Raw genomic sequence first — 23,401 nt, 5'->3', positions numbered from 1 at the left:
TATCTTTATTAAAATGTGGTTTTTAATGGAAGCATAAATGGCATTCATAAAAATGAATCAAAACATTCTGATGTTTTAGAAAAGAATTATTAATTAGTACGTCTATGAACTAGTATTGCTAAAGTGCTATACACCCTTTTATACCAATCATGGAAAAGCACTCTTCTAAACAAATGAAGTTTTCTGATCGTGTGGACAGTTTGCTTGATGCGCCATCTTAATGAAACCCACTAATCTTGTCAAAGATCTGTCTTTTCCCCTTCTCCACATCCTGGTCAGAATGTGCTGTACTTGAGATTTTGATATTAGTCATTCTGATTGGTGTAAGGTACAATCTCAGGGTTGTTTTGATTTGCATTTCCCTGATGATTAAGAACTTTGAACATTTCCTTAAGTGCTTTTCAGCCATTTGATATTCCTCTGTTGAGAATTCTCTGTTTAGCTCTGTATTCCATAAGTTATTTGGGGTTTTTTTTTTTTTTGGAGTCTAACTTGTTGGGTTTTTTTATACAGTTTAGATGTTAGCCCTCTATCGGATGTAGGGTTAGTGAAGATCTTTTCTTAATCCTTAGGCTGCCACTTTGTCTTATTAAGTGTTCTTGCCCTTACAGAAGCTTTTTAGTTTCAAGAGGTCCCATTTATCGACTGTTGCTCTTAGAGCCTGAGCCATTAATATTCTGTTCAGAAAATTTTCTTTTTTGCCAATGTTTTTGAGACTATTTCCATAGCTGGTGGGATTGCAATCTTATACAACCACTCTGGAAATCAATCTGGAAGTTCCTCAGAAAACTGGAAATAGTTCTCCCTGAAGACCCAGCTATACCATTCCTGGGTACATACCCAAAAGATCCTCTACCATACCAAAATGACATTTACACCACTATGTTCTTAGTAGCCTTATTCATAATAGCCAGAAACTAGAAGCAACCCAGATGTTCCCTAACTGAAGAATGGATACAGAAAAATCTGGTTCATTTGCATAATGAAATACGATTCAGGTATTAAAAATCATGACTTTTTCAGGCTACATGGAATTAGAAAATTTCATTGTGAGTGAGGTTACAAAATGACAAATGGTTAATACTGATAACTAGATAGTAGCCAAAAAGTACAAAATGCCCATGATGTACCCCCACCCACCTTAAGATTTTAAACAAGAAAGCCCAAGTGAGAATGCTTCAATCCCACTTTGAAGGGAAGCCAGAAGGACTAAGGGACATGGGTAAGAGAGCAGAGAGGGGAGGGGAAATGGGGGCAGGATCAGGTATAGGAGGGCAGACAGGAGAAAAGCCCAGAGAGCCAGGAAAATGAATAGAAATATGCAGCTTTCGGGGGTAGGAGGTGGGTTAAGGGAACTTCTAGAAATCTAAGTCCATGAGACCTGGGATGTGAGAGGCTCCCAGGACCTTAGCAGAAATGCCCAACAGTGTGAAGATGGGACCTGAAGAGACAATCCCCAGGAGATAATACCTAGACCCAGGTAGAGGGATGGGAACACCAACCCACATTAAAAAAAAAAAATTGACTCAGAATTTTTCCGGTCTAAAAGACATACAGGGACACAAATTGGAGCAGATACTGAAGGAATGGCTGACCAGTGACCAGCCAAACTTGGAATTCATCCCACTGTTGGACACCAAACCCTGACACTCTTAGGATGTTATGTTGTGCTTGCAGGCAAGTGTTTTGCATGGCACCTGAGAGGCCCCAACAGCTTACTGAGGCAAATGTAGATCAGTACAGGGGGGCCAGGTACCCTAGAGAAGAGTTAGGGGAAGGAAGGAGTTGAAGTGGATGGCAACCCTATAGGAAGAACAACAGTGTCAAATAACTTGGACCCCTGGGAGCTCCCATGGACTAAGCCACCAACCAAAGAACTTACACGAGCTATTGTATAGCCCCTGGCATATATGTGGCAAAGGACTGACTTATCTGGCCTCAGTGGGAGAGGATTGCCTAATTCTGTACAGACTTGGTGCCCCAGGGAAGGGGGATGGGCCACCCACTGAGAGGTGAAGGGGATAGGGATGGGGTGAAGAACTCTGGGAGAGGGGACAGATAAGAGGAGCAAAACAAAAATCATGTAATGATCAAAATAAATAAATTAACTAATTAATTAAAAATGATATTTCTCTTCCTCATTCTATCCCTATCTCTCCCATCTTTCTTTTCTTTCTCCTTTTTACTTCCTTCCTTCTCTTAAGTATTCATTCTTATAATGAAATAAAGTGCTTCTAGATTCCTATTAATGACTAAAGACTGTAATGCCGAAAAGTTATTGAGATCGGGATGCGCTGCACAATGCATACCTCTTACTTTGAATCTGAATTGTTTTCATTCAAGATGAGCCACTTCTTGCATGTGCAGTTCTGAGCAGAGCAGTTAGTTCATCCCCTAGCATTTCAAGTCCTTGGTCTAGCGATCATAATGAGAACATAGTCTCATGGCAGGAAAGCAGGTAGTCTAACTGCAGATCTTCATCTCTTTCTCAGCTACTTCAAGTCTATTCCACCAGTCTCACTTCAAGCTGTGCAGCACACCATCTGCTGAGCTCCTATCCCCCCCACCCCAACTCCAATCTCCAGTGAATCATTCTCCCTACACATTGCTTTTTCCAAGCTTCCAATTCCTGCTTATATTCCCTGGGAACCTACAGGCCACTTCAGCCATGGAAGCAGGTATTGTAACTAAGGATTGTTTTCTTAAAAAATATGGTCAGAAATATGAGAGAATATGATGTATTTTATAAACTACAAACAACCACATTTTGTTGGAAATTATTTTTTTCATTTTTATTGGTTATTTTATTTATTGACATTTCAAATGTTATCCCCCTTCCCAGTTTCCCCTCCGCAAACCCCCTATCACACCCTTCTACCACCTGCCTCTATGACGTTGCTACCCCAACTGCCTACCCACTCCTGTCTCAGAGCCCTAGCATTTCCCTACCCTGGGTCATTGAGCCTTCACAGGACCAAGGAGATCCCATCCCAGTGATACCCAATAAGGCAAGCCTCTGCTACACATTTAGATGGAGTCATGGGTCACTCCACGTGTACTCTTTGGTTGGTGATTTAGTCCCTGGGAGCTTTGGAGTGTCTAGTTTGTCGATATTGTTTTTCTTCCTATGGAGTTGCAAGCCCCTTCAGCTCCTTCAGTCCTTGCCCTTACTTCTCCATTGGGGTACCCATGCTCAGTCAAATGTTTGGATGCTTGCATCTACATCTGTATTGGTCAGGCTCTGGCAGAGCCTCTCAGGAGACATCTATACCATGCTCCTGTCAGCAAGCTCTTCTTGGCATCAGCAATAGTGTCTAAGTTTTGGTGTCTAAAGATGGGATGGATCCCTAGGTCAGTCAGTCTCTGGATGGCCTTTCCTTCAGTCTCTGCTCCAGTTTTTGTCCCTGCGTTTCCCTTTGACGGGAAGAATTCTGGATTAATATTTTTGAGGTGGGTGGGTGGCCCCACTCCTCAAACAGGAGCTGTGCCTATCCACTGGATATGGTGTTTACAGGTTCTATCTCCCCTTTGTTGGGTATTTCAGCAAATGTCGTCCTCCCTGTTGTGTCCTGGGAACCTCTTGGGTCACTTGCATCTGTGACTTTCTAGTGGTTACCCCCAGTTCCTCCTCCCCTACTGTTACTCTCCTCCTTTCAGGTACCTGACTCTATGTACTTCTCTCCATCTCCTTCTGCGTCTAAACCAGCCCCCCCTTTTCCCTCCCCTACCACTTTCCCTCCCAGATCCCTCTCTACCTCTACCTCCTGAGCTTATTTTCTTCCCCACTTCTGAGTAGGACTGTAACATCCACACTTTAGTGTGGTCTTTCTTCTTGGGATTCATACGATCTATGATCTGTGTTATGAGTATTCCCTTAATACAAAGGAGGCTAATATCCACTTATTAATGAGTGCATACCATGTGTGCTTTTTTGTGTTTGGGTTACTTCACTCAGCATGATATTTTCAAGTTCCATCCATTTGCCTAAAATTTTAATGAGGTCATTGTTTGTAATAGTTGAGTAGTACTTCGTTATGTAAATGTACCACATTCTGTATCCATTCCTCTGTTAAAGGAATCTGAATTCTTTCCAGCTTCTGACTATTATAAATAAGACTGCTATGAACATAGTGGAGCAAGTATTCTTGTTGTATGTTGTTTATTGCAGATTGTTTAGTTACAGCCACCAGGTGTCAGTAAGACTTGAAAAATTATAGTCTAAATTTTGTTGGCAGGAAATGACTTGAGGCACACCTCCTTAGATCATCAGAAGGCCTGATCTTTAGTAGGCTAGGTTTATAGGCAGGATAAATTTTATTATTATTTCTGAGCTTAATATTGAATTAAAGGTTAGCTTGCTTTTCAGTTATGATCAGTTAGTAGTTTGCTTCTTAGAAAACTATGTAAACATGATTTTAAGGCCATGTTGAGCTTCTCTATGAAGAGCACATCAATTTTGTCAGTGATCTTTGCTTTGGGCATACAAGTAGAAATCATACATTTTCATAATTCTTTTTTTAGCAGTACATAGTTAGTGAAAATGTTTGAGTCATATAGACAGTTTCAAATAGAAAGGGCACTCTGTCAGAAAAAAAGATGGATTAGAGACTATTAGATACATAGAGATCTGAGAGTTTATGTTATTTCACTAGGCATGAAATTATTTGGTCGTGAAGGAGCATAGCTTTAGCAAGATCAGAATGAAGCAATTAAATTCTGGAACATTTATGAGATAAAAATCAATAGAACTTGTGATTTATCAGATATGGTGGAGGGATGAAGGAAAGGAAGACATTAAGATCAACTGAAATTTGGAGCTTAGGAAATAGGATAAATGCTATTGCAACCAACTAGAAAAAAAGTAAAATTCACCAGCATTGAGATAACAGTTAGTCTGGGTCGAACATGTTGACTTCGAGAGTCTTAGAAGGCCTTCAAAATATGTGCATACTCTGAAAAGAAATAAGTGTCGTGAAATTATTTAGATAATATGATTAGAATACAAGGGAAAATTGAAGTAATCATCATGGATCAGGTTACTAGGCAAGTGTGTAGACTGAGAAAGGATATAAAATTAAAATCTAAATATGAGTCACAAATCAAGAATTGGAAACAATTCCAAATGTAATGATTTCAAGCAAAACAAAACTAAAAGAGTATCCATTGGTTTTTGAGAGGTGTAAGTTAAGTGGAGATATTAGTCAAGGCTGCATCAGGGAAATGCGAATCAAAACAATTCTGCGATGTCATCTTATAACAGTTAGAATAGCTTAGGTCAAAATCTCAAGTGACAGCACAGGCTGGAAAAGATGGTGTGCAGGGAGAACACTTCTCCATGGCTGGTTGGAGTGAAAACTTTTACAACCACTGCAGAAATCAACTTTGTAGTTTCTCAGAAATGGAAATAGTTCTACCTCAAAACACAGCCATACCATGCCTGGACATATACCGAAAAGATGCCCCACTATACCATAGGGACACTTGCTCAACTATGTTCATAGCACCTTTATTCATAATAGCCAGAAACTGGAAAAAACTAAGATGTCTCTCAAGTGAAGAATGGGTAAAGAAAATGTGTTACATCTACACAATGGAATACTACTCAGTCACTAAAAACAAAAGAAATCATGCATTTTTCAGGCAAATGGATAGAACTTGAGAATATCATTCTGAGTGCAGTAATACAGACTCAGAAAGACATACACGATATGTAGTCACTTATAAGTGGATATTAGAAATAAAACATAGGTACCATGTGACACTCCACAGATCCAAAGAAGCTAAACGAGAAGGGAAGCCCAAGTGAGGATGCTTAAATCTTACTTAGAATAGGGAGTAAAATAGTTGTAGGAGGCAGATGGAGAGAAGGAACTGGGTGGGAGAGGAGATGGGGAGAGGAATGGGGTTTACAGGATCAGATGTGGGGAGAGACAGGAGAGATGGCCAGATGACCATGAGAATGAATGAAAATCTGCAACTGGTAGGGATGAGGGCCATCTTGAGGGCATGCCAGAGGCTTGGGATTTAGAAGGCTTCCAAGAATCAATGTGAGTGACCTTAGCTGAAACTCAGAGCAGTGGAGATATAGAACCTGAAAACCCACCTCCTATAGCCAGGCAGGAACTCCAGTGGAGTGATGGGGACACCAACCCACCAACAAAACGTTCAATCCCAAATTTTTTCTGTCTACAAGAAATGCTGGGACCATAGATTGATCAGGGACTATGGGAATAGCCAAACAATAACCAGCCCAACTAGCAACTCACTTCATGTGCAAACACCAATCCCTGATGCTCACTATAAATGATACTCTCTTATGCTTGCAGACAGAAGACCTAACAATGCTATCCTCTGAGACGATCCACACAGTGCATGACTCAGATGGATGCAGAGACACACAGCCAAACAATGATTAGAGCTTGAGTACCTTTATGGAAGTGTTAAGGGAAGGATTGAGGACTCTTAATGGGACAGTAACTCCACAGAAAAGCTCCCAGAGACTAAACCACCAACTAAAGAGAACACATAGGCTGGACCCAGGCCCCCTGTACATATGTAGCGGCTGTGCAACTTGGTCTTCACATGGGTCTTGAATGACTGGAGTAGGGGCTATCTCTAAAGTTGTTGCCTGTCTCTGGAATATGTTCTTCTAGCTGGGCTGGTTTGTGTGACTTCAGTTGGAATGGATACACCTAACCCTGCAGAGACTTGATGTGCCAGGGTAGGGGAGTACCCAGGAGTCCTCAACCCTCTCAGAGGAGAAGAGGATGGGGAAAGGAAGTATGGGGGAGGAACCAGTATTTGGCAGCAGTTGGGATATAAAGTAAATAAACAAATTAAAAAAGGAAAAATAAATAAAATTGACCAAATAGGAGGTATTAAAAATAAGCAGAAATGAGATGAAACTAGGTAGAAGAGGAAAAAAAAAAAACAAAAACAAAAATGTTGTGAACTACTAAGCATGTAGCATTTTCTGAGGATTTTTTATTTTATTAGTTCCTTGAGAACTTCATAAAATGATCATATTTACTCCCTCCAACTCTTTTCTTTTTTTTTTTTTTTTTGGTCCTTTTTTTCCGAGCTGGGGACCGAACCCAGGGCCTTGCGCTTCCTAGGTAAGCGCTCTACCACTGAGCTAAATCCCCAGCCTCCAACTCTTTTCATATCCACCATATGTTCTCTACCCAACCACATGTATATTCTCTTTCTGTTTTATGATTTTCAAACCCATCAAACCCTATTTATACTGCTCATATACTCTTGGATGTGTTGCTTTTCACTGGAATTGTGGTCAACAACTAGTTAAGATGTAGGTAATAAAAGATGATGAATGTTCAGCCCTAAATAAGACATTTGCATGACATTCATACCACATCCCAAAGCTCATGGTTCATTCCCAAAGAAGGCATGGGAAAAGTAAAAAAAAAAAAAAGAGAGACAGTATTCTCTAGAAACATCAAGGCAGTTGTGTCTATGAATCACTGCAGTTGTGACAACATACATTTTCCAAGTTTTTATTTCAAGATAGAAAAATGTGCTGTTCATAACTTCTATTATTTTCACTGTGTCTCTGTTTAGTTTCTGTTTCAGTACCTATCCATTAGTGGGAGTGGGGTGCTGAAGTCTCCCACTATTATTGTGTGAGTTACAATGTGTGTTTTGAGCTTCAGTCAGAGAAGATGCACCTAACCTTCAAGAGACTGGAGGCTCCAGGGAGTTTAGAGGTCTGGTGGGATGGGGGAGGTGGATGAGTGGGGACATCGTCGTGGAAAAGAGGCAGGAAGAGGTATGGGTTATGGAACAGTCAGAGGGTGGACTGGGAGGGAGATAAAATCTGGAGCTTAAAAAAAGTAAATAAATTAAAAATAAAACAAAAGTGTGTTTGTATGCACACCTATATGCATGTATATCAGTGTATAAAAAGCTACACCTCAATGCTTATGCTTGTTAAAGACATAACTAAAAAGTGGATGTGGAGGGGGGTACACGTCACGTTACAAATTTTATAAAATTAAGAAAGATGAGTATTTTCTACTTCGCTCTATTTAGAAGTTATAAGCAGAACCATTTCCTTTTCCATTTATGAAGTTTTCTTAAGAAAAACTTGAAGGAGAATTTGAAACTTTAAGTACTATTTTGTGGGCTAACCTCCCAACAATACTGTTGTAAATATATCACCCTATGGACAATGAAAAAATTGAAAATGCTTTATAAAGAGGCAAGTTAGGTGTACATTTTTATAGCCTCTTCTGGCTTCTATGAAGTCAAGAGATTTAAAATAAAAGTTCATAGGCAGGTAATAAAGAGAAAGGAAGCTATATTAGTCCACATAAAAGGCAGGCCAATAATAATGGAAATGAATACAAAAACCCATTTCTATAAATATTTGCAATCTGAAATTTGTAGGAATCCCAGCTGATTAGACATGAGCAGGGATAATGGAGAGGTCTGTTCATTTATAATTGATATGGTGTCATTTACTTTCATACAGGATACAAGATGAGGTCCAGTGACTATCATAAATTAGCATGAGTTTAATTAGGGATATATATATGTATATACATGTCAAATATATATATATATATATTTGATATTACTTCAGAATATACATAAACTTAGAAATACACTTGAGTGAAAAGTTATCCACATAGAAAATGACAACTCGGCCTTTAGAGAATTTGAAATAACAAGAACATGTAAAGTGATAAAGGCACCAGCTTAAAGAGAGCACCTTGAAGATATCTAATATGTAGTAGACAATTACATGCAAGGCAGCTCATGAAACAGGAGAATCTCTGATAGAGTAAAATTAGAGCAAATTTAATGTAGTCATAGAAAGCACTGAAGAAAGAATCTTAAGAAGCATAGGGGAGTCACCAGAGTGCACAACAGAAAAAGTTTGTGAAACAAAAAACTTGCAAGTCTGTAGCAAATTTTGCAGTAATTGAAGAACTTGATAGAATCCATTCCTTATATGAATGCTAGCCAATATATTAAGAAAATACCGGGGACAAGAAGAGAAACCCCGTCTTAAAACTACTGTAGTCTTTAGAATTTGAAGGTAATACACCCTTGCTTAAGATATCATATACACTGGCAATAGGAATTAAGGAAGCGATCTGGAACAAAACTTGAAGCATCATTCCTGAGGACTAGCTCTGATACCATCAGAAGGATACTAGCAAACAGTCAAGGGAAAAACCAGAAAATAGTCTTACCGAGTTGTGATGCCTTTGAACCACAACAATAATTGGCATGACAAGATAGTCTGAAAAGTGCAATGGCGACCCAACATTTAATAAGGGTTAAGTCCTGGTCAATAGGAGAGAAATACTAAGCCTAGCCTACCTGTGCATGATGACACTAAGGTTCCTACAGAAGAATGTATTACTGGCACTTTCCTAAATTAGTATAATTTCTAACTACATTCGAAATAGCAACCCTTATATTCACAGTTAAGGATAGCTCTCACCTTTCATCAAGGAAATGTATTCTTGCAGCTAATGAAGAACATTACAGAAAGCCACAACTGCTTAAAAGGTACCCAGTGACTGACTGTGGAGTACCCAACTCCACTTGGTATATATCACAACTTAACTCCTATATGGAAGGCTCAGAAATATAGAAGAAGACTGTGTGAAAACAATTTAAGTGCCAGGTGACCAGGACAGGTACTGAAACAAAGTGCCTTCCATATCTGATAGAGAAGCTGAGCCCATGAAATCTCAACAACTTGGTCTCCTAAACAAGTCAGTACCTGTTAACATGCCAGTATGGATGAGGGAAACCTCACAAGCCACCAGCTATAGGTGAAGAGATACGGGAAACAAATGGTTGTTAAGAGAGGGAAAATCAGTCTTTTCCAGAGATGAGCCCTCTAACAAGTAATACACTCCCAGGTGATCAACCGTAAATAGACACACATGAATAATCATAAATGAACTTAACTAGTTTCATTTTAAAATGTATATGTTTATACATGTCAAAATAATAAGACTAAGAGGCCACAAACTTGAGAAGAAATGGGGAACAAGACATGGGAGGAGTTGGCGAAGGAAGAGAAGAGGGGAAGATGTAAATTCAGTGCTCATATCAAAATTCTGAAACAAAAACATATTAGGAATTTTCAAATTGCAGTAAATGCAAAGGTGGTGTGAAGCAAAATGTGGCAATGAGCATAGAAGGTTTTCTAGGAGCTTAGCTTGAGGGGAAGCCAGTTTTCTAAATCAAAAGAAAACATTTCATCTTGAGAGTAGTTTAGTTCATGATGGGGCATATTAGGGCTCTTGGAAAGTTGAGTTGATTAGTTACCGTTGTAGAGGCACTGCAAAGTTCAAAAGGAAAACCTGAAGTGGTGGAAGCAGCTGCTGCTGAGATTGCTAACTTTTATAGTAAAGTATCAACATCGTCAGCTCACAACGAAAAACGTACAAGTTAGATAGAATATTTTGGGAGTGTGTGAAGAACTGCCTAGGGAAGAAGAGAAAGAGAAGAAACACATGATTGAGTGGTAAGGGGAAACTGGAGAATAATAAGAATTCAGAGTTCTATTTCTTCTAATAAAATGATGCTTATATTTAAGTAACTATTTTAAAATTGTGTACACTTATAGAATACAATCAATATAATTGCTTGATAAAATCATTAGCCAGTAAAATAAAAGGAATTATCATTCCCATCGTCTTAAACATTAAAAACAAATAATATGTAACAGTGATACAAGCCTGTGTGGTACAGTGTTATATGTATGTATGCATCAAGTGCTTATTGATTTAATCAAGCTCATTAAATGTAACTGTTATTTTGAGGGATTTAGTCATGTTCAGGGTGATTTGTCTGTGGTAACTTACCAGTACTTTGAGCTTGGCTATTTTTAGCTTCCCTTTTCTAGTGAGTCAGAATATACTTAAAGATGATATGAGTTTGGAGACAGCTGACCACTGGGGAAAGAACAGCCTGAAGGTGAAGCAAGGTATGTTTCCTTAGTACCATCATCAGATTAAAAATTACCCAGGTACCATGGAACACGAAACCTCCAACTCACCATCCTCCCGTTTCTTCTTCAATCTCCCTGTTCCCTTTATAAGAAGATAACATGCCCATGGTGACTTATTATTATTATTATTCCAATTTCAAATGGTGAAATTCCATTTCAAATGACCATTCTCTTACATATTTAAAGTATCTGGTTCTTCTAGGTATATAGATAAAGGTGGCTATGACAAGGAACAATGTTCCAGTTACTTCCTTAATTGCAGAGACTCCTAGATTCTGAAATTCTACCATGACTCGAAGAAGACAGAATTGAGTGAATGCATCTATGTCTATAGAAAAAGACAGATAAAATGTGGGGAGACATGGGAAATGTTTGTATTAAAATTGTATATTTGAAGCAGATGGTTGTTTTCACTGATGATTATAATAATATAAGCATTGGCTAACTTAGTCCAAGACATATAGATTAGATCTTAAATTCCACTGGAAGAGCAAGAATTCAGTTAGCATTTATGTGCTTGTTTTCTGTGCAACTGTTGGTGCCATATTATCCTTCCCAGAGTTAGGGGAATATAAATAAGGGTAGTAGGAGTTGAGTTCAGGTATGTCTTAAAACTTAAGATAAAATGAGAAAAACCTAAAAGAAGAGAGGAGTAATGTTTCCCAGGAAAGTAAAGAATACAAAGAATGCCATGATGGAGGGAAAGTGAAAAGTATGGGTGGAGTGTTGATCTATTATGTAAGGTGAGTGATGATGAACTATAGACAACACAGACAAAGTGAACTGTAGGTAGGTATGTGGTGAGCCTCAAATCCAAGGCTCATCTCTGTTCTTACATTGTTCACTTCATTTGTTAAGGTTAGTACATTCCCTAGGAGCAAACTGGGCATAGGATATTTTACTAAATAAGCAGCTGCAGTATCCCCAGTCTTCTGGCTCTTAAATTTTTCTGACTCCCTTTCTGCTATTTTTCCTGTGCCCTGGGGGTAGGGTAGGTCCAATAGATGTACCATTTTGGGCCTAAGCACTAAACAGTCTATTATTTTCTACGTTTTGAAAAGCTATGAGTTTCTGTATTAACTGTGGCTCTCTGCCAAAAGAAGCATCTATGGATGAGGCTAAGAACGGCATTGTCCTATGAATGTGAACACACATATCCAGAAGGCATTTTGACTAGTTGCTCCTTTAGTGAAATGTCAGTAGTAAATTCTTCCTTGTGGACTCCTCTTAGCCATAGGCAGTTTATGATAGCAAACATGAATTTGCTAGGGACTTCTCAGAAAGTGATTGGTTATTTTCAGTGCTGTCATGCTACAATTGCATCTGTGGATATATTTCTTTTTTCCTGGCTGGTTGCCACTGTGGCACACAGGGTTGACAGGTGGATAAGGTTGTTGATGAATATTCTTCCACAGCAGCCTGCATAGAACCATCTGGCACTATTAATGCTAGCCAGCAGGGAGGAAGCTTCCAGCCTAATTTCTATGTATCTTACTCCAAGTGAGTAGTGTCTTCAGCAATATGGTTCTAACATCTCATTCTGGAGGGCGACAAAGAGAAATGACAATAGCTGGCATTGTTTGGAGAGCTTCTGGGAGCTGCCTGGCCAGTAATTAAGGGAGGCATCTTAAACCTGGTAATAGACTTTTCATTTTAAAATGTATGACTTCTGGGAACATCATTTCCACCAACATAGGGTACTTCTATCATCATTGTTTTAATTATTGGAATTTTTAATTAGCTTATAAAGTAGTAGGCTTATTATATATGCTTTTTAATCCACCCAGCTTTTTTCCAATTGGAACTAGTTTTCTTTTTTCTTATATTTTTATTATTTAAAACAATTTGACCTCAAATTTAAATGTATGTAGATCACATTCTTTCCCTCTCCAATGTCTTTCCATATAATTTCCCTTCCCTACCCACCAACTTTAAGTTCTTTCTCCAAAATAAAAACATACAAAAACCCAATAGAACATCAAAACCAAGAAAATAAAACAAAATACCACCAAATAGATCATCATCATCATCATTATCAACAACAACAACAACAACAACAATAACAAAAACTCTGCAATCTATAACCAAATAAAAACACTAGAAAGACTGTGGAGTCCATTATATGTTGGCTAGCTACTACTGAACATGAGGCCTGCTCTGGAGTGGTTGATATAGCTAATGTCATCCCATTGGAGAAGCCTGATCTTCCCTCTCTCAGCAGACATAAATGATAATTTGGTTGTTAACCTTTACCATGGTGACTAGATTTTCATTCATTCATTTATTCATTCATCTATTCATTATATATATTTAATGTTTGTGTTAAAATCGTATATTTGAAGCATATATATATATATATATATATGTGTATGTATGTATGTATGTATATATATGAAAAGAGCCCAGGAGATGGCAGAGGCATCAGGAACCCATTCATTTACACATTCAAGAATACAATAAAAGCACTAAACTGAAAACCATAATATAAGCTCCAAAGATCTGGTCTAGACCCATGAAGGCCCTGTGAATTGTTTCAGTCCCTGTGATTTCATATGAGGTTTCCTCCGGTTGATTTAGAAGTGCTTTTTTTTGAGTGTTCCATTTCCTCTGGATGCTATACATTTTTGCATCCTCCTCTTATTCAGGTTTCCTAAGCCTTAGTAGTGAGATTTGATGGAGACATCCTATTTAGAACCGAGTGCTCGAAGGTCTCTCACTCTCTGCATATTGCCTGGCTGTGGGTCTCTGTATTTGTTCCAATCATCTGCAGGTGGAAGCTTATCCGATGATGACTGAACCAGGCACTAATCTATGAGTATAGCAAAATATCATTAGTAGTCATTTTATCACAACATTAAAAAAATAATAGTACTATTTGGTTTTCCCCCTTGACCCCCCGGCTTTCTAATATCAGTTTCTTGGTCAGACAAACACTGTTAGGGCCTTATGTCAAATCAACTATTGTTTAGTCACTCCCACAAGCTTTATGCCACCGTTGCCTTAGCTTGTCTTCCAGGTGGTACACCATTGTAGACAAAGGGTTTTTGATTGGCTTAGGTGTTTATATTTCTCTTAACTCTCTTCCCAGCTCCTACCTTTCTCTCATAACCATACTCATCTCCTTTAAACCTTGACATTCTTAGTATCAGCACTCTCTACTTTGGTATTATTTGTGTTTTGCTGCCCTCCTCAAGACATCTCCTCTAACTCTCACTATCTCATGGTTCCTTTTCTGGGTATTGGCTTTGAGATACTCACTCTAATACAAACACAAAACTCTGAAAACTTCAAGCTAAGATCTTCATAGGAGAAATCACATGACATTTGTCTTTTTGAGCCTGGGTTACCTCAAATATTTTCTGAGTACATTCACTTTCATGTAAATCTTGTCATTTCATTTCTCTTTACAAACAAATAAAATTTCACTTTATATATAAGCCACATTTGCACTATCATTATAAGGTATTGTGAACACAGGGGCAACAAACATGGATGTGCAAGAATCTTTGTGATAAAATACAAAGTCCTTTGACTGTATTTCCAATTTCAGTGTATACTGGTACTATGGAAATGCTATTGGTGGGGAGATTGGATGAGTTGAATGGAGAAGGGAAAAAAAAGAGTGAAATTTTAAGTATAGTGTATATAAATGATTTCTGTAATAACTGTATCAAGTTTCCTTTCTACCAACAACAAAATGGTTCCTTTTCCTCCACATCTTAGCCAGTATTTTTTGCATTTGTTTTGTTGATGATAATCATTTTAGCTGGGGTAAGATGAATTCTCAAAGTAGTATTTACATTTCCATAACGGCTAATGATCTAGATCACTCTTAAAAATCAGTATGGTGTGTTGCCTATCTCTTACTGCTTTCTCTCTTTATGTTTTGCTTCTGCCAAATGAGGGCAAATGACATAAACATTGAATGTTTCCCTCAGGGGCTGTCTACCATGTTCTTTGATATAGGGTCTCACATTGGCATGTATCTTACAAATTAGACTAGGCTGGCTGGTCAACAAGTCCCTGGAGTCCTCTGAGTTCCCCAATTGTGGGTTTACAAGTACACAACACTACAATTTGGGTTTTTTTCATGAGTTCTGGGGGAAAAATTGAGGTCTTTTAGGCTTGTATCACAAGCTCTTCATTGACTGAGAAATGTTCCAACTCCTGTTTATTTAATGTTTTAGAAAATTTATTCTCACATAGATCCCAAGTTTTCAATTGCAATAAAATCACATATCATTTTTCTGGTATGACCAATTTTTGTGCCTAATCTAAAATATTTATTGGAACCACACTGCAAGATTACTTTTCTATGTTTTAACCTGGAATTTATTCTCAAAAGTTTGATCAATCAGTGAGGGCCCTGTTTATATTTGTTGGTAATCAGAAAAAAAAAATGAGGAGGAAGAGAAATTTTCACTTATTTTCCAGAGGGTATACCTTGGGTGGAAAAATTTTGTAAGTTCTTGGCAAAATATTGGCATTGACAAAATATGCTGAGTCAAATAATAGAAATGGAATAGGTGATTATGAACATATGAATGAACTAACAGAGTGCATAATTTACCATCAAAATTATAATAATAACTCTGAAGAATCCAAAGTGAGAGTGCTTCAAGTTCAACTTGAAGATTAGGCCTGAACAAACAGAATTTAAATAATAGAAGTAGAAATGAATTGGGGTTACTGGATTTGAAGTAATGTTGAAGGAATAAAACAAAATATCTGAGAATAAACAAATATATCTTTTATAGAGATATTGAAATTAAATGATAAGAGTGGTAGAAATATGACCATATGGGTACAATTCTGTGTCAATAATGTGAACAAATTACCAGAAGATCCATGGATTACAGTGTTGTACATACTAAGAAGCTGTTATAAGGATGACTTTGGCCTCAGTGGGAAAAAAAAGGACTAAATATAAGGAAAACATTTAGGAAAAGGTTGGCACTCGCTTAGGTTTTTTTTTTTTAATTGGTTTTACATTTCAAATGTTGCTCCCCTTCCTGGTCTCCCCTATGCAAATTCTCTATCCCATCTCCCTTCCCTTTGCCTCTAAGAAGGTGCTCTCCCATCTGCCTATCCTCTCCCACTCACTGCTCTAGCATACATCTATGCTGGGGCATCAGGCCTCCACAGGACCAAGGGCCTCCCTACCATTGATGTCAGATAAGGCAACCCTCTGCTACATATGTAGCTAGATCCATGGACCCATCCATGTATATACTCTTCGGTTGGTGGTTTAATAGCTGGTGGTTTAGTCTCTGGGAGCTCGAGGGGGATCCAGTTAGTTGATATTGTTGTTCTTCCTATGGAGTTACAATTCCCTTCACCTCCTTCAGTCCTTCCCCTAAATCTTCCATTTGGGATCCCCAGGCTCAGTTCAAGTGTTGGCTGTGAGTATCTGCATCTGTATTAGTCAGGTGCTGACGGAGCCTCTCGGAACAGCTATACCAGGCTTCTGTCAGCAAGCACTTCTTTTTTAATTGGATTTTTTTAATTTACATTTTAAATGCTATTACCTTTCCTGGTTTCCCTGACATAAGCACCTTATCCCATCCCCCTCTCCTTCTTCTATAAGGGTGTTCCCCTCCCCATCCACCCTGCTTCTCGGTCCCTGACATTCCCCTACACTGGGAGTCCAACCTTGGCAGGACCAAGGGCTTCTCCTACCATTGGTGCCCAAAGGGCAATCCTCTGCTACATATGCAGCTGGAGTCATGGGTCAGTCCATGTATAGTCTTTGGGTAGTGGCTTAGTCCCTGTAAGCTCTGGTTGGTTGACATTGTTGTTCTTATGGGGTTGCAACCCCCTTCAGCTCTTTCAATTCTTTCCCCAATTCCTACAATGGAGATCCTGTTCTCAGTTCAATAGTTTGCTGCTAGCATTCGCCTCTGTATTTGACATGTTCTGGCTGTGTCTCTCAGGAGACATCAATATCCCATTCCTGTCAGCATGCCCTTCTTAGTTTCATCAATCTTATCTGGTTTTGGTGGCTGTATATATATGGACCACATGTGGGGCAGGCTCTGAATAACCAAGCACTTCTTGGCATCAGCAATAGTGCTGGGGTTTGGTGTCAGCAAATGGAATGGATTTCTAGGTGGGATGGTGTTTAGATGGCCTTTCCTTCAGTCTCTACTCCACTCTTTGTCCCTGCATTTCCTTTAGACAGCAACAATTACGGGTTAAAGTTTTTGAGATGGGTGGGTGGCCTCATCCCTCATCTAGAGTCTGTGACTATCTACTGGAAGTGGCCTCTGTAACTTATATAATAAAACTTGATACAGAAATCTGACTATAATTTAAAGCATTGAGGGATAATGTTCTGAAATGTTATCTCAAGTTTAAAAAAGATTTTACTGTAAAAATGTATTTGGAAAATAACTTGGCAGATTGAAAGAGTCAAAAAAATGGATGAGAGAACAAGAATAAAATATTAAATGTGATATTAACTAATAAATGGTAATATATTTACATTCCACATCCTCCAAAGCTACAAAAAATAAATTTCTATTGTTTATTAGCCACCCTAATCTGTGTGGCATTCTGATATAGAAACCTGAATATACTAACAATCTGGCTGTCCCACCCACGACCTATCGCCGGCAAGAAACACGCAGGTACACAGAAATCCTTACTGTGACCAACTTTATTAATCTTAGAAGAGGAAGGGCCCGCCGCGCCAACATGGCGCGCTTATAAACACCCTAGTGTGGCGCATCCACACCTGATTGGTTGTTTACCCATGATCTCATAAGGCACGCCCCGGAGTGGGCAAAGATCTGGCACGAAGGCACTCTTGCACATGCGCACACAGATAACTTCCTGAAAGGGAGTCGGCTGGCGCAGCAAAGGCTAGCGCCATCTTGTAATGGCGGAGGCTATCCTGGCCTTCCACGTGGGGCGCAGTGGAAGCCAGCGCCATCTAGTGGTGGCGAATGTTATTGCAGCCCTCTACATCTGGCATTGAAGACTGAAATGGAAACTTCTAGTTCTTTGGAAAGTTAGTTATGTCAAATGATGTTTTGCTGGGGCATAGAATTGAAAAGATGTTTGATACATCAAACACATGGAAGGACCTGAGAGGGAGTATAAATATCACCTGATAGACATTGGGAGAGGAGCACTGAGCATTAGTTTGGTTTGCTCTGCTTCACACTTCTTTGCTAATGACAGGCATGTATTGGTTCACCTTACATAAAGTTGGTGAGTTCAACTTGTGACACCATAGCCATTAAGAGAAACTCCTCCAAGAACTGCTTATGAGGTCCCTGAGGCAGTTTCCTGCTTCCCAGGCTTCATCTCACATGGAGAGTTTTGTGTTTTTTCAGGATTGAACTACAGCTACTGGTTCATGTCTGTTGTTTGCCTTCCTAGAGGACTGGTTTGCAGCTGCTGAGTCGAATTTTGTGTTTGCTACAAGACTGAACTACTGCCAAAGAAGATTGAGCTCAACCCCAAAGAACTCTACTGAGCAGGTTGCTGAACAAGTCCACCTCCCCCATATCTCTTCTACTACCTCTGTTGGGTTGTGGGCTAGGGGAAAGGTTGAATCTTTATTAAAAGTAGGTTGCAAATATTTTATGCCTAAAGAAGACAACAAACTAGTACCCTGGTACATTACAAGAACACTAATAATACCTTGGACATGTCCCATTCAGGCTTTGCATAGGGGATGGTTATTTCCTCACATCTACTTGTCCTTGGGTTTCAGATACAGGTGAATTCAGGCTTTCAACCCAGGACAAAGCCTTGGGCTTCTTATTTCAAATAGCACTTCTTCCTCTAAAATGTATTCTGAGTCTTCAACTGCAAGCATAAGTATCATAAATGTTTGACTTGTATGCAAAAATATATAAAAATACTATAAGACTGTAAATATTTGTGTAATATAAGGCAGTCTGTTCAAGTTTACCTTGGAAATGGTAACAGATCTTTCAAGGCCTTCAGAGGCCTTAATGTTTTATGAAGACACAGACACAAACTGAATTGCAAGTTTGCCAGCCGAAGACCTGGGCCACCTCTGCCAGCATCAGGCATCAGATATATGAGTCACCAAGAATAAATGGCAAGGAAACCAGAATAAAATTCTAAAATTTTTGCTTAGAATGTTATAGCAAAGAGATGGCTTACTTCTTCCTCCCTTAGACTGTCTGATTCTCTAGTTCACCCTCAGTCCAGGGGCTCAGATTCATGATCGAAGTAAATATGAATGGGCACATGCATGAAAACATCTTCTTGTTCCTGACACTTGCAACAGCCTCAGGACGCTGCTACCTAAGAAAGCCTCCCCCTATACCATCTATAGCCTGGTCAGTAGCTAGATAAGAAAAGAAGACTCCACTAGGAAGGTGAGATAAAATATCTTGGTTGAACCTGTTTGCAATTTAGCTGTATTTAACTTGCAAAAAAAGAAAATAAAAATTAAACAAGAATTAAAATATTTTAAAAACAGTAGTGTCATTCATAAAGTAACATTTTCATAATTTATCTACCAAATCATCTATCTTTCAGAATCATTACATTATCATTACATAGAGAATCAAATCTCATTATACATATTCCTGAGAACATAAATAGTTAATCCATAACAAATTTAAGTATTTTCAAGAAATTAGATTAAATAGGTTAAATAAGGAAAAATATATATAGTAGAAATGAATGTTAGATATTAAATTTTAAAATTATATTTATATATTTATATATCTATATATCTGTCTAGAATGTACCAGAGACTTGGGAGGTGAGAGACTCTCAGGACTCAAAGGGAGGAACCTTAGATGAAATGCTCTACCATGGGGAAAGGGAACTTGTAGAGTCCACCTTCAGTAGAAAGGCAGGGCATCGAATGGAAGGATGGACTTGCCATCCCACAGTCAAACTCTTTGACCCAGAGTTGTTCCTGCTGAAAGAACTGCAGGGACAAAGATGGAGAAGAGACTGAGGGAAAGGAGGTCCAGTGACAGGCCCCAATTGGAAACCAGATCAAGGGTAGGCAGAAGCCTAGCATGGCTGTCCTCCAAGAGGCCCAACAAGCAACTGACTGAGACAGAGGCAGATACTTACACCCAACAAGGAATGAAGTCAAGAATCCCTGTGCTTGAATTAGGAAAGGCGGGAAGAAGTTGAGGAGGAGGGTAACCACATAGGAAGATCAGCAGTCTCAACTAACCTGGACACCCTGAAATCTCTCAGACTCACTGAGTCACCAATCAGGCAGCATACACTAGCTGGGTCAAGGGTCCCAACACACATACAGCAGAAGACTGCTAACCCTCTAGAGACTTGAGGCCCCAGGGAATGGAGAGGCTTGGCATGGGTGGAGGGGTGGGAGGTGATGAGGACATTCTCTCGGAGATAGGGAGAATGGGATGGGGAACTGTAGGGAGAGCGGACTGGGAGGGGAAATGACTGGACTGTAAAAAATAAAAGTAATTTAAAGAAAAAGAAAAAGAAATGATATGGGTATGGTTGTTGTAGTCTCAGGATTTGGGGAGAATTGGAAGGTGAAAATGAGGATAGATATGAAATTCTGTATGAAATTCTCAAGAATAAACATTTTTTTTAAAAAAAAAAGCACAGGTCAAGGGAATGGTTACTCTGAACAGAAAGAATACCACCATTTGTGTTACTAAAGAATCGATTGGTATACAGGAACAGTAATTATACTTAGTTCAGGATTGTGTGATACCAAAATTACAAACATTATTACTTACTGAACAGCTACTTACCTAAAACCTACTGTATAGGTTTATGATAAGTGCTTCTGATTACAAGATTTTAAATGCATGCCTGGTGTTCCCATATGTCTAGGAGCTGATATAAATCAGATAGTATGTTATTTAGGTTTAAATATTTCCAAGATTTCAATATGGGTACATCTTCAGGTTGTGAAAAATAGTGCCCGAGTCCAGAGACACTACAAAATGCTAATCATCCAAACAGTGTCAGAGAAAGAGATGTTCAATGTGAGTCTCCAAACTCCTTAAGTGAAGGGGAGAAAACGAAGTAGAGGAGGATAATGAATTCCTCTTCGCAAGGGCAGCAGCTGTTATTGTGTTATTCATTGCTATGTTTCCAGTGGCTAAAACAGTATCATTGTATAACATGAATTAAAGAAATACTGATCAGAAAAGTAAATGATAGTGCGTAAACACATACATGTATTTAAGAGTATATAAAAGTATCATCTGAAAATTTGGAAAGTATATTACTTATAACTAGGCATTTCCTTGGAAAAACAATTTTGCTTAAAAAAAAAAAAAAAAAAAAAAAAAAGCAAACCCATAAAGCCTGGCTTGCTGCTGTTCTAGTTTTACATTGGTCTCTTGCGCCACCTGCCGTTTTATAAGAATAATGCTGACGATCCGAAGAAAACGCCTACATTAGTGCTCCTTTATAGAACTAACACGTTAATTATTTTATGTGTGCACTTCAATGGAATTATAAAATTTATAATGTCATAGCAGAACTTTTTTCACATTATCTTCCAATTTTTAAACGTGTTTGTATTTCTCCCATTTATTTCTGATTTCTCAATTACTCTTTTTTAAAATTATTTATTTACATTCTAAGTGTTTCTGGTCTTCCCGGTCCCCCTCCCAGAGTACTTGATCCTATCCTTCTCCCCTTTGCTTCTGAGAGGGTCCCCCTCTATCCACCCACCCCCAACTTACCCCACCCTACTCCCAAATCCCCCCACCCTGGAGCATCAAATCCTGACAGGATTAGGCACATCCTCTCCCACTGAGGACAGACAAGGCAGTCCTCTGCTACCTATGTGCTGGGGGCATAGACCAGCCCATGTATACTGTTTGGTTGGCGGCTTAGTCTCTGGGAGCTTCTGGGTCCGGGTTATTTGACACTGATGTTCTTCCTGTGGGGCCACCATCCCCTTCAACTCCTTCAATTCTTCCCCTAACTTTTCCATAAGGGTCTCCGGGGTTCAGTCAAAGGGTCGGCTATAAGTATCTGCATCTGTCTCAGTCAGCTGCTGGTAGGGGCTCTCAGAGGTCAGCCATGCTAGGTTCCAGTTTCCAAAGCATAACATGGCATCAATAATAGTGTCAGAGTTGGTGCTGGCTCATGTGATGGATCCCAAGTTGGGCCAGTCACTGGAGAGCACTGGATAGCCTTTGTTTCAGTCTCTGCTCCGTTTTTGTCCTTGCATGTCTTTTAGACTGGAACAATTCTGGTTTGAAAAAATTGAAGGTAGGTTGATCTATCTACTGGAGGTGGTCTCTTCAGGTTCCTTCTCTCCACTGTTGTACATTTCAACTAAGGTCAGGCCCAGTGAGTCCTGAAAGCCTCTCACATTCCAGGTCTTTGGAAATTTCCCCTCCCCCCGTAGCTGCATTTTTCCTGAACCTCTCTCCTGTCTTTCCCCCATACCTGATCCTGTCGCCCTTTACCCCTCCCCATCACCTCTCACCTTCCTCGGTCTTTCTGCCTCCCTTAGTTATTTTGTTCCCCCTTCTAAGTGGGATTGACACATCCTTACTTTATATTGGATGGTTTATTTGTATAATCCACACAAAAAAATACTAGTGCAAACAAAAAAGTACACCTAATGGTTCAAGATAAATATGCAAAAATGGCTAGCATCTTTATATACCAGCAACTAACAAACTTAAAATAAAGATAAGATAACTTCAGATATGATGAAATGAAGTAAAATAAAGTATGTGGGAATAAACAATAGAGATATAAGGCTTTAGAGAATACCTTAGTCAACTATATCCTGTATTCATGCTTTAAATTTTTAATGTTAAAAGAGCAATATCATCTACAACAATCTCTAAATTTAATGCACTCTTTTTAATACTATGAAGTCATTTTGTGTTTTGCAAAAAAAAGCAATTGAGTGTAAAACTTATTTAAAATTGCAAGGTTTCTCTAATTTCCTCAAGCATTTATTGTGAATGGAACTCCCATTTTCTTTCTACAATTTATCACAAAGTTATAATTATCAGGAGAGACGAAAGAATACACATACAGATGGTTTAAAATACAGAATCTGGAAATAAAGTGTTACTTCTGTCCTCATGAGTCAATGAACTCTGCTAGAAAAAAATATTCATGGACACAAGAACTTAGAGCCTTACCTTCGTCTACACAAAGCAATTCTAGTTGTAACTGTTATATTTCTCTGCCTAGTCCAGTGTGTATAGGGGTTAATAGAGTGATATTATGCAACTATGAAAGAAAACATCCGTATTCATCACCTTGGGTTTTTTTTATATTTTATATTTGATGCTTATTGTACTTCATAAGTGAAAAATAACGCTTTAAAACAATTACTAAATAGTCTCTTAGAAAATATGTTATTGGCATAAATGAAAAATTAGAGCCAGACACAGTTTTACATGGTTGTAATTACAGCTACTCCAGACTGAG

Source organism: Rattus norvegicus, chromosome X (assembly GCF_021556685.1).
Source record: "Rattus norvegicus strain SHRSP/BbbUtx chromosome X, alternate assembly SHRSP_T2T, whole genome shotgun sequence".
Lineage (NCBI taxonomy): Eukaryota > Metazoa > Chordata > Mammalia > Rodentia > Muridae > Rattus > Rattus norvegicus.
Note: the sequence above shows the minus strand (reverse complement) of the source record.